We start from the raw sequence: 12,525 nt of genomic DNA, 5'->3' as shown, positions 1-12,525 counted from the left end.
CTATATCAGCCCTAATCGCAGGTCTGCCTAGCCCTAACCACAGGTCTGTTCAAGCCCTAGACGCAGGTCTATTGAGGTGTCTTAGGTGCAAGGAAGGGCAGCATATGATGCTACAAGAAGAGGACAAGGCAGCGAGGGTGTTAAGGTCTGGTTCAAGGCTAACCAAGTTGTTGTTAGAAGGCCGAGGAGCTGAGCTTAGAGACTGAGTTGAAGAAGGGTGAACGCAGGTTTGTATAGGGCAGCGAAAAGGTAAGGGAAGCTTGTTTTGAGTGGGTTGTAGGTGATAGTGTAGGACTGTGGTAGACCGCAGTCCTAACCACCTCAAAACAGGGACAGCGTGGAGAGTTCAAGGGTTCAAAATGCCCAAAACAGCAGCGTGCTAGTGGAGGCGTCTCATGAAGGTGTGCCACAGTCTTTGAGGGTTGTTTGTGGATTGTTAGAGGAGTTTAGGGCTGCCCTAGTGCCCTAACCAGAACAGCCACGAACAACAGTATACAAACATATTTGAAGCAACATTTGTATGATGTGTTGGCAGCTAGATACATGGGACAGCAAGGTCACTTGGTGGAGAAAGCAATAGGACAACAATCAATGACATGGTGCAACAAGGCTACGATGGGACAGCAACAATAGCATAGTGCTACAAACTCATTAGGACAGCAGCAGGTACAGCATGCCAAATGGGACAGCTAGGCAATGGTGCTTCTTGGAGCATAGAAAATGGGACAGCAGTATGCCAAAGATGGAATGGCAATGTCACTAACAGTGGAACAGCAGTATGCTACATGTGACAGCAGTGGCTAGCATGGTGCAGCAATGGCACATGGGAGAACAAGTGCATGGATGCAGTACAGTGCAGCACATTGGTAGTAGGTACAGCTTGGTGATGATAAGCATGATGTGAATAGTGCAACAGCAAAAGGTATTGAAGCAACATGTTGAAGTGATGATACATTGTAGTATACATTGAGCACAGTGATGGGTACAGTCATGATTAGTGAAGCATGACGAGATCAGTCATGATTAGTGAAGCATGATGAGACGCAGCATAGTGATGATGGCTGCAGGATGGTGCAGTACAGTGAGGTGCAGCATGATGATGAGGTGCAGCACAATGATAGGTGTAGCATGGTGATGGAGTCACCTTGGAGAATCAGTTGAAGCAGCATGTCTTCAACTGAGTTCAGCTACCTCATGTATCATCTTCTTAGAGATGATCTCTGCTCTTATTTAGATAAGTCAAAGTGTTGACTTCTATTGTATATGTACTATCTCTCTCTCTCTCTCTCTACTGAACTATTGAAGAACATATAAGAAGAATTGATCAAAGATTTCCCCACATTAGGGTTTGTCCCTAGCTAGCGCCACATCTTGTGTCCTCTTGTCTTGGCTTGTCTTCTGTGATTTATGTTTATGTTCTATCTACAATTTACTATTATGCTGATGTGATTGATAATCTAGAAAAGATATTGAGCTAACTGTGAAAATTGAAATAAATTGCTCTAAGCATAGAACATGCCTAAAATTAACAAAGATTTATAAGTTTGTTGGGTCATCAAACTTCCTTGCATGGAAAAAGGAGGATAGACATAGTCATAAGAGAAAGTGAAGTAATTGTTCATATCAATGGAAAGTCTCCAAACCATCCAAAGGTCAAGTGTTATTTGAACACATGGAAAGGGATCAAAGGGCTCAAGGGATTCTTATGAAATCAGTCAAAGGTCCCATTCCCTATTGGAGACATCAAAGAGATATATGATAAGCTGGTAGAATTATTCTGTAGAGATGTGGAAGGTCACATCATTAAATATGATCTACACAAATTGAAGGTATCAAAGGATAAAGGATTATCTTCATAAGATCTCAATTACAAGATTTGGGAGAGATAATCTTCATCATTCTAAATACACTAACTGATGAACAACGTAACAAATGTCTACGAGGATAAGAAAGTTATCCCATTCAACAACTTGTGGTTTCTATGCAACATAGAAGAATACAGGTTGAGGGCAAAAGTGCTCAAACATTTTTCGAAAGGAAAAGAAGAACATAGCTAAGATTCAATGAGCATTACAAGAAAGATTGTCCTAAGCTCAAGAAGGGCAATAACAACAAAGAAAGAGAAGAAGTCCATTTCACCAAAGAAGTGGAGGAAGTTGAAAGAAGGGAGTCCAAGGAAGGGGAAAAGCATTAGAAGAGCGAGCTCGTGACATCACCATAGGAAACATGAAGGATGTATGACAATCAACTATGAAGGACATAGCTCTTGGTGACCTCATTAAAAGATCAGGTAAGAAGGAAGAAGTCATCCAGGACAAGTCTCATCATACATCAGTGAAAAGTAAACATATGTTGGATAGGGTTATGCAAGATCCTCAAGATTCTCTGATGGAATCCTCATCAGAAGATTCACTGATCTAGAGAAGAATCAATTGTTTCATCAGGAACTCCAACTTGTGGAATTCATGGGATGATGGTATGATGACATAAGAGATGAAGCAGATCAAGGGGTTGAAGCTCTTTTCTATCAAGGAAGTTGTTGAAAGAAGCCTAGATGACCTAAAGGTAAATGAGGTATGTATGCTTGTATTCAATATTATAAAGTCTTATTGTGTGGTTGCCAGTATGAAGATGGATAGGTATTTTGCAAGAGGAAAACCTCGGTAATGTGTGTCTTGGATATGGATTCATACATGTGCAGGATGTTGGTGTTGCAAGAAGTTGATGTCATGACAAAAGGCCATCCAAAAAAGGTAACTTTGACTTGATGTTCATTTTGACTTTTGAAAGCATCTAGTTGAGTTGTTACAAGGCTACCAAAAGAGGGTTGTAGAAATTCACCTACAACCTCTACTCACGAGATTGGATGGAAGATCCTAAAAGAAACATGACTTGGAAGAGGTAGTTTTATGAAGAAAAGCCAGATGTGGAATAAAAGATCACTTTCCGATAAAGAGAAGGATGACATGACTATTGGTTCAACACTATGATTCATTGAAGGGAAAGTGATGGAGAAGATGGACGATGCCCTATGATAAAGTGATGATGAAGAAGGTTCCATTATGAAGAAGTTGAAGTTCATCACATGATGCTGAAAGGAGAAGCCCTACAAGAAGTTGATAGTACCATGATCTCCACTAAAGAGCAAATAGTTGTTGTCGGTACCAAGTCCCTAGGTAAGAGGGAGCTTGGGTATATTAATTTTATAGAAATAATTACATCCTCCCTGGTTAATAGGCAATGACGGATATGGCTCTCTACTTCATATGTCATGCACTAGACCAGGACTAACAATCGTAAGTCTTAGTGAAGGCCATGAGGGAGAGATGGACACATCATTCTTGTCTTCATGTTATGAAGAAAGAATGTAGGATTGGTACGCATCTGGTTTCTGATACTATTTGAGGTTGTGGTAGGGCATCCAATAGGTAAGAGTAGTCAAAGAGGAAATTCCTTGAGAATGTGCTATTCCAAGATAGGAATTGTCCTAGAAGGATATGTTAAAATATGTAACTAGGTTCGTGACATATGTAATCATGATTTTATGTATTTATTGTAAAAAGAAAAATAATTTTATTATTGTCATTCTTGAGGTATGGGTTTCATGCTCAAAGGAAATTTATTTTTAGGTCGAGCACCCATTGAGTGCTTTTAGGGCTTGCCTTTGAGTCAACAAGTCATAAGAGTCATTGTGATATATGAAAGACCCTTTTGAGCATGTTACATGTTGTAAAGAAAAATTTATTTGAGTCAAATTAGAGTCAAAGACCCTCCAAGACCTTGTCATGGTGCCTCAAACAAATCGGCCTACATGAAAGATCAAGTCGGCCTCAAGGAAGCAATTTGTACCCCTAGAAAGCCTATATATAAGAAGGAACTCGACCTCATTTGGACACACCAAAAGCAAGTTCGATCTCCTCAAGAAAGAAGTTGGAAAAGGACGAAAATCAAGGATAAGAAGAAGAAAAGCAAGATCAAAGTTTTTGGATCTCTCTCTCTCTCTCTCTCTTGTGTTAGGGTTTCTAAAGTTGTTGGGCAAAGTCGAGTTGCTGGAAAGTTGTTCAGAAAGTCTAAGTGTTGGGAAGTTGTTGGAAAAGTCGAAGTGTTGGAAAGTTGTTGGGCAAGTTGAAGTACTAGAAAGTTGTTGGGCAAGTCGAAGTAATGGAATGTTGTTGGGGTCAAAGTTGCAAAAGAAATTATTGGGATCAAAATTGCAGAAGAAATTGTTGGGATTGAAGTTGTTGAAAAAGTTGTTAGGGTCAAAATTGCTAGAAAGAAAGCTCATCAAGGAGAAAGGATGACTTGGTCTTGAAAGGGTCTTTGTTAAGGGTATTAGGTCTTGGAATTAGTCAATTGAAGATTCTATAAGAAGAGAAGAATTCTTCTGGGTTTTCCACTCAAGAGGAGAGGTTTTGGCCCTAGTTAATCGCCTACATCTTGTGTCCTCTTGTCTCATTCTTTATGATTTAGTAGTTGTTTGACGATAAGAACACTAAATACAATCAAGAGAAAGAAGAAGTTAATTAAGTTAAGTAAAAATACATCACAAGCAGTTATCGAGGTAAGAGAAATCACCTAATCTAGTTGCCCTAGATTTTTCAACATGGTATCAAAGCTAAGGTGACAAGACAAGGAAAGGCAACTTGAAGAAGGACCATCAAAAGGAGTATCAAGAAAGGTCAAGACATCAAAGAGGACATCGAATCATCAAGAAGGGATACATAAGGGCCGAACAATCTAAGGAGCATCATCAAGGACTACCCATTTCAAGGATCACACTATCTAGAAGCAACAAGAGGAAGATGACCTCAAGGACCCCACCTCCACTCAAAGAAAGAAGGTATACACATTGAAACATCTTGAAGTCTCTACATCAAAGAAGAAGCATCAAAGGAATCAAGGTGTTCTCCCTCTATTTGAATCAAGAATCTCATCACAAGCATATTTGAAGAAGGACATCTCTAGAAGAAGCATTGTCATCTTCAAGGAAGCAAATATCATCATGAAAATCAAGCAAACATCATCACAAAAATCAAGAAGGCATCAAGTTGAAGATATCACCATCAAAGGAGCATCTTCACTTGACAAGTAAGTATCCTTATATCTATAACTAAATCTACTATCAAAATGACTTCATTTTGCAAGGAGAGCAATAAGTTGGTTGGGTCATCAAATTTCCTTGCATGGAAGAAGAGGATAGATTTGATCCTCATAGAAAATGAATTCATTGGACATATTAAGGGTTCAATTGTCGAACCACCAAAAGAAGAAGTTGAAGCTCTAGCAAAGTATATGAAGGGGGAAATAAGGGCTCAAAGAATCCTTATAGAATCAATCAAGGATTCCCTCATCCCTTATGTGGCAAAATTAGAGAAGTCAAAAGACATCTATAACAAACTGGTAGAATTATTCTTCATAAGCACTGTAGGAGAAGTGATATCATTGAGAACCGAGCTCTACAAGATGAAGATATCAAAGGAAGAAGGAATAGCCTCATACTTTATGAGGGTGTCACAAATAAGAGACCAACTACAAGAGTTGGGGGAAATAATGTCCGACAAAGAGATGACCATTGTTGTGCTTAATGCACTACCGGAGGAATGCGACAACTTTGTATCAAGCATCTATGGAAAGAAGTAAGCCACCCCATTCAATGACTTTGGTCATTATGTAAGATTGAGGAAACAAGGTTGAAGGCAAAAAGTGATGTGGGATCAAATGAGCAAGTTCAAGCATTTGTTGTCATGGCTAGAAGAAAAGGAAATTTTGGAAAGTTTGGTCCTCAGAAAAAGAAGAAGATCGATATGTCAAAGATCCAATGCTATGGTTGTCAGGAATATGGGCATTTCAAGAGAGATTGGTCTGAAACTCAAGAAGGACAACAAGAAAAGGAAATAAATAATTGAAGCCCATATCACCGAAGAAGTAGAAGAACCTAATGGGGTGAAATCTAAGAAGGAAGGAATAGATCTTCACTATTAAGGTCTCACAGATACATAGCTAGGAAATGTAGAAGGTGAAAAGACCTCTACTATGATTAAGAGATTATTGTCAAGATGAGAAGCATTGTAAGTATGATAGGATGCATCATATTAGGAGATGGCATCATATTAGAAGCATACGATTGAAGAAAGAGCTCATGACATCATTATAGAAGCTTGAAAGGATAGCTGAAGTAAAAGTCTACATGGTTGTAGCAGTCATAATGATAGTAGCTCATACCGAAGTAGTAATATGATTGGAAGAAAGTCATCTAGCATAGAAAGAAATCATCATACATCATCTATAGGAAGGAGCATTTGCAGGATGAGGATAATCAAGATCCTCCATTGGAGTCTGTTGGACATCGGTTTCAACACTCCCAGTGTGTTTTGTGACATGGACTAACCACCTCTCGTGGATCCTAACTATGGCGATTGTAGTGGAGACTAAAGCCTGCAGGTTTTGGTCTAATGACAATCGTGATTCCAAGAAGTGGTATCAGAGAGACAGGTCTCGAGTTCGAAACTCACCTGGCTCACACTGGGGGGAGATTGTTCGACATCAACTTTAGCGCTCCCTGTGTGTTTCATGACATGGACTAACCACCTCTCATGGATCCTAACTCTGGTGATTGTAGCGGAGACTAATACCTGTGGGTTTTGGCCTAACGACAATCGTGATTCCAACAAAATCTTCATTAGAAGGTTCACCTCTACTTAGAAGAACCAAGTGTCTTGTTAAAGGTCTACATTCCACCTTGTGTGCAATTTTGTTTAAAAGGATGTTGGTATGATGACAAAGGAGTGCAGCATGTCAAGTACTTTCAAGCAAGGAAAGGAAGCTGCCAAAGGAAGTCTAGATGACCAAAAGGAGAAAAGAGGTATGTATGCATGTATTTGATAGATTAAGTCATGTCATCATATAGTTGCAGATAGCATGGGTAAATGCTCTATCTCATGAGCATGATCGAAAAAGAAGGATTTCTTCCTTTAGAAAGATGCATGAAGGCATATACCTTGAACTAGTTCACATATTGATAAAATGAAGTCAACATAATATGTCCTCATATGGAATATGAGGTAGTTGACAAGATGAAGGAACTATGTATGAAAGTTCCTGGGGAACAATATGTGAAGAAAGGAAGGAGTATGTGAAAGATGCAACTATGGTCACGTAAGATAAGATAAGTGATCATCCAATGACTAAAAGAATTGGCTATGATATCTCCATAAAAAGGATATGAAGACTTTGATAAAGTTTATAAAGAAAAGAGACCCTTGACATTGAAAGTATTGGAGATATATTTATGAATGTGCAGGATGTTGATGTTGCAAGAAGCAAATGTCATGATCAAAGGCCATCACAAAAGGTAACTTTGATTTCATGTTCATTTTTTATTTTTGAACAACATCTAGATGGGTTGATACAAGGCAACAGAAAGAGAGTTGTGGATGTCACCTACAACTAGCACTCATATGGTTAGATGGAATATCCTGAAGGAAACATAACTTGGTAGAGGTGGTTGTATGAAGAAAAGCCAGATGTGGATTGCAAGATCACTTTCTAATGAAAAGAAGGATGACATGACTATTGGTTCAATCCTATGGTTCATTGAAGGAAAGTGATGGATGGCCAATGCCCTACGAAGAAGAACTAGAAGATGAAGGCTCCATAAAGAAGAAGATGAAGTTCATAACATCGAGAGGAGGAGGTCTACTAGCAGCTGATAATGCCATGATCTTCACCAAAGAGTTGTTGTTGAACAAGTCCCTAGTTAAGAGGGAGCTTGGGTATACTCCTTTTATAGGAATGAGTAGGTCCTCCATGGTTAAGAGGGAGTGACAGATATGGTTCTCTACTTCATGTCTCATGCACTAGACTAGGACTAACGGCAATAAGTATTAGTGGCGGCCATGAGGAGAGATACACACATCATTCTAGTCTTCATACTGTGAAGAAAGAATGGAGGATTGGGTAAGCATCTAAGATTGATTCTGATACTCTTTGAGGATGTTGTAGGGCATCCAAGATGTAAGAGTAGTTGAAGAGGAAATTCCTTGAGGATGTGTTATTCCAAGATGAGAATTATCCTAAAAGGGCATTCCCTGTGAACACCCGGGTATGGTATGTGCCTTAAGAGAAAATGATGATGGTGTCTGTCATTCATTGGTCTCGCCAGGATAATGCTCTAATCTTGTGGAGAGCTAGAGTTTTCAGTCAAGGCCTTGCTATGTGACAATGTGGGTTGGTATGATAAGATGCTCTGGTATAAGCTCTAATAAGATAGCATTTGAGATAGCTTACCAATCCGACTCTTCTTATGAGAATTCTTCAGTTTGAGAATGTCCAAGTACCTTGTATGGATTATTAATACCTCCCTAGTTAAGAGGGAGTGTTGAAATATGTAACTAGGTTCGGTCTTCATAATGACATGTAATCATGATTTTATTTATTTATTGTAAAGAGAAAAATAAATTTATTATTGTCATTCTTGAGGCATGTGTTTCATGCTCAAAGGAAATTTATTTTTATGTCAAACACACATTGAGTGCTTCTAGGGCTTGTCTTTGAGTCAACAAGTCATAAGAGTCATTGTCATATATGAAAGACCAATTTTAGCATGTTACATATTGTAAAGAAAATTTTATTTGAGTCAAACCAGGTCAAAGACCCTCCAAGACCTTGTCATGGTGCCTCAAGCAAGTCGGCCTTCATGGAAGATCAAGTTGGCCTCAAGGAAGCAACTCGTACCCCTGTAAAGCGTATATATAAGAAGGAACTCAACCTCATTTGGACACACCACAAGCAAGTTCAACCTCCTCAAGAAAAAAAGCTAGAAAAGGACGAAAATCAAGGATAAGAAAAGGAAAAGCAAGATCGAATTTTTTTTGGATATCTCTCTCTCTCGTGTTAGGGTTTCTTAAGTTGTTGGGTATAGTCGAAGTGCTGGAAAGTTGTTGGGCAAGTCGAAGTGCTGGAAAGTTGTTGGGCAAGTCGAAGTGCTAGAAAGTTGTTGGGCAAGTCGAATTGTTGGAAATTTGTTGGGCAAGTCAAATTGTTGGAAAGTTGTTGGGGTCAAAGTTGTAGAAGAAACTATTGGGGTCAAAGTCGCAGAAGAAATTGTTGGGGTCAAAGTTGTAGAAGAAACTATTGGGGTCGAAGTCGCAGAAGAAACTGTTGGGGTCGAAGTTGTAGAAGATATTGTTGGGGTCGAAATTGCAGAAGAAACTATTGGGATCGAAGTCACTAAAGAAGTTGTTGGGGTCGAAATTGTTGGAAACAAAACTCATCAAGGAGAAAGGTTGACTTGATCTTGGAGGGGTCTTTGTCAATGGTCTTAGGTCTTGGAATTCATCATTTGAAGATTCTATAAGAAGAGAAGAATTTTTGTAGGTTTTCATTTCAAGAGGAGAGGTTTTGGCCCTCGTTGATCGCCTACATCTTGTGTCCTCTTGTCTCATTGTTCTTTATGATTTGGTAGTTGCTTGATGATAAGAACACTAAATATAATCAAAAGAAAAAAGAAGTTAATTAAATTAAGTAAAAATACATCACAAGCAGTTATAAGAGTAAGAGAAAACACCTAATCTAGCAGCCCTAGATTTCTCAACATGACATACCTTGTGAACATCCGAGTGGGGTTGTGCCTTAAGAGACAATGATGATGGTGTCTATCAGTCATTGTTTCGCCAGCAATATGCTCTGATCTTGTGGAGAGATAGAGCTATTAGTCAAGGACTTGCCTTGTGACAATGTTGGCTGGTATGATGAGATGCATCATGTAATGAAGATAAACTGAAAAATAGCTTATGAGATGGCTTACCAATCCGACTCTTATGAGAATTCTTCAGTATGAGAATGTCCAAGTACCTTGTATGGATTATGAATACCTCCCTAGTTAAGAGGAAGAGCTGAAAAATGTAACTAGGTTCGGTCTTCATAATGTCTAATGTAATAATGATTTTATGTATTTAATGAAAAGAGAAAAAGGAATTTTATTATTATTATTTTGAAGCATGGGTTTCATGCTCGATCTTATTTTATTCAGGTCAAGCACCCATTGAGTGCTTCGAAGTTTTGTTATTGAGTCAAAGAAGTCAAAAGAATCATTGTAATATGCATAAGACCTAATTGGGCATCATGTATCATGTAAAATAATTTTATTTGAGTCATAAAAGACCCTCCAAGACCTTGTCAACCGGCAGCAACAAGTCAGCGTATCAAATAGTGAAGTCATCCTCCTTGAGATGACATGTTGACCTATTTGGGCTTCCTAAAAGCATATGTATAAAAGGGAAGTCGGGCACATTTGAGGAGATCCATGAAGCTCATAAGAAGTTCAATCAAGGAAATAAAAGTTGGCCTAGAACCAGCGCAGGAAGAGAAGACTTCAAGGAAGAAGAATCTGAGTTCTTTTAGGACTGTTTTTTGGGCTGAAATTCTCACACGTGTGAGATCTAGGGCATCTTTGTGACTGCAGTAAGACCGAATTATAGGTCTGTCTACAAGAGCCGAAATTATGAAGCAAAAGATCAAGGAAGCCGAGTGATGAAAGAAAGGAATCCAAGTCAAGTGGAGGAAAGGAGAATCATATTTCTTCCCTCAATCAGCGACACATGCAAAGTTGCAGTGATTACTAGGGACCATTGATGTAGATCAAGGACGTCAAAGAAATTACAGAACTAAAGGAGCCAAAATTTGTTGCAAGGGCCTACGTTATGTCAAGGGAGAAGTGTTTGACTTGAAAAAGAGAAGGCTCATCAAGAGAGCAGTTTGGCTTGGTCTTGGAGGGGTCTCTGACAAAGGTCATAGGTCTCAGAATTCGTCATTTGAAGTTCTATAAGAAGAGAAGAATTCTTGTGGGTTTTCCTCTCAAGTGGAGAGGTTTTGGCCCTCACTAACAACCTACATTGTGTCTCATTGTTCTTCATTGTTTGGTAGTCGTTTTGATGATAGAGAACACTAATAATAATCAAGTAAAAATACATCACAAGCAATTACCAAAGTAAGAGAAATCACCTTATCTAACTGCCCTTGGATTTCTCAACAATTTTTATAGAGCATTCTAGGTTTTAAACAAGAAGGATTTACAAAGGATGGCAAGTAGCACAAGATTGAAAGACAGAATAGGGGGAAATACAAATTCATCCTTCCTTGCACTCATTCCGAAGGGAGTCAAATCTGATAAACTTTTCTCATTTCTGCCTTATTTCTCTTTGCAACACTTTTTATAAAATTATAACTAAGGTTGTTGCAGCTAGACCTAAAAAACTTCTTCCAAATCTAATCTCTTGAAACCAAGGTGGTTTTATGCAAAAAAAAAGACAAATATTGGACAATATAATATTGGTGCAGGAAGCAATTCATTCAAGCAAGGAAGTTGGAGAATCTGGAAAGGTGATTACACTAGATATGGCCAATGCCTTTGAAAGATTCAGGTATTAATTCCTATTCTTAATGATAGAAAAGTCGGGATTTTGTAAAGACTTCATCAAATGGATAAAGGCTTGCATTCGTTCTCCTTGGATAACACGATTGGTTAATGGACAACCTGCAGATCTTTTTTGGCTTCTAGGGGGCTTAGATAAGGGTGCCCTATGTCTCGACTTCTTTACACTATTAGGGCACAAAGCTTGAGCAGAAATCTAGAGATGGCCAAGCAAAAAGGCAAACTAGTAGGATTGAGTATTGCAAGGAATCTAAAAGGCCTAAACCACTCTCAACTTGCCGATGAAACGTTGCTGCTAGGAGGATCCTCCAAGAAGATTTTAATCTCTCGGTGGGAAATACCAATCCTATGGGTGGAATTGCCCTGACAACACCCTACTGGAAATATCTCGGGCATTAGAATTTCTAACAGCTTTGGAATGGAAAACTTTCAGATACCTTGGACTCCCACTATCGCTAGTCTCACCCAATGTCGATGATTGGGAGGAAGTTCTACAAATAATGCGTAAGAGAATACAAGGATGGGAAGTGCAATGGCTAACTGTAGTTGGGAAGATAGTCTTAATCAAATTGGTGTTGTCCTCGCTTCCAGTAAATGTGGGATTAGGGCTATTAGTGCCCAAAGGAATAATTCATCAAATCGGGGGGATGATAAGTTTCTCTAGCAAGGTGGAAAACATAATCAAAATAAATTCCACTTGGTAAACTGAAACACAGTCCAATTGCCCAAGGTATATGAAGGTTTATTGATGAAGGAGTTGAAGGAAACGTAACTAGGTTTGGTCTTCATAAATGCACTTTTGATATTTGTATTTATTCAAGAAAAGAAATATTATTTTTATAATATATGTCAATGAGTTTCTTGCTCATTGAAGTAGGTCTAGCACATGTTAAAGTACTATAGGTAAATTGTTAATTTTAGGTATGTTCTATGCTGAGAGCAAATTTACTTATATTTTCCATATTAGCTTAATATCAATTCCAAATTAGCAATCACATTTAGCATGATAGTAAAATGCAGATAGAACATAAACATAAATCACAAAAGACAAGCCAAGACAAGAGAACACAAGATGTGGCGTCAACCAGAGACAA

The 12,525-nt window shown here is 38.6% G+C and overlaps 1 protein-coding gene across 1 annotated transcript in view; it reads right to left on the bottom strand.

Annotated features, from left to right (window-relative positions):
* Positions 1–12,525, bottom strand: part of LOC149219579 (uncharacterized) — a 280,841-nt gene that overhangs the window by 205,051 nt on the left and 63,265 nt on the right. The gene's annotated exons all lie outside the window — the stretch shown is intronic.

The sequence above is a fragment of the Pinus tabuliformis genome, chromosome Q (genome assembly GCF_031772625.1).
Source record: "Pinus tabuliformis cultivar Carrire ecotype Pingquan chromosome Q, CPIR1, whole genome shotgun sequence".
NCBI classification, from domain to species: Eukaryota; Viridiplantae; Streptophyta; class Pinopsida; order Pinales; family Pinaceae; genus Pinus; species Pinus tabuliformis.
This window is presented reverse-complemented; position numbering and strand designations above follow the sequence as displayed.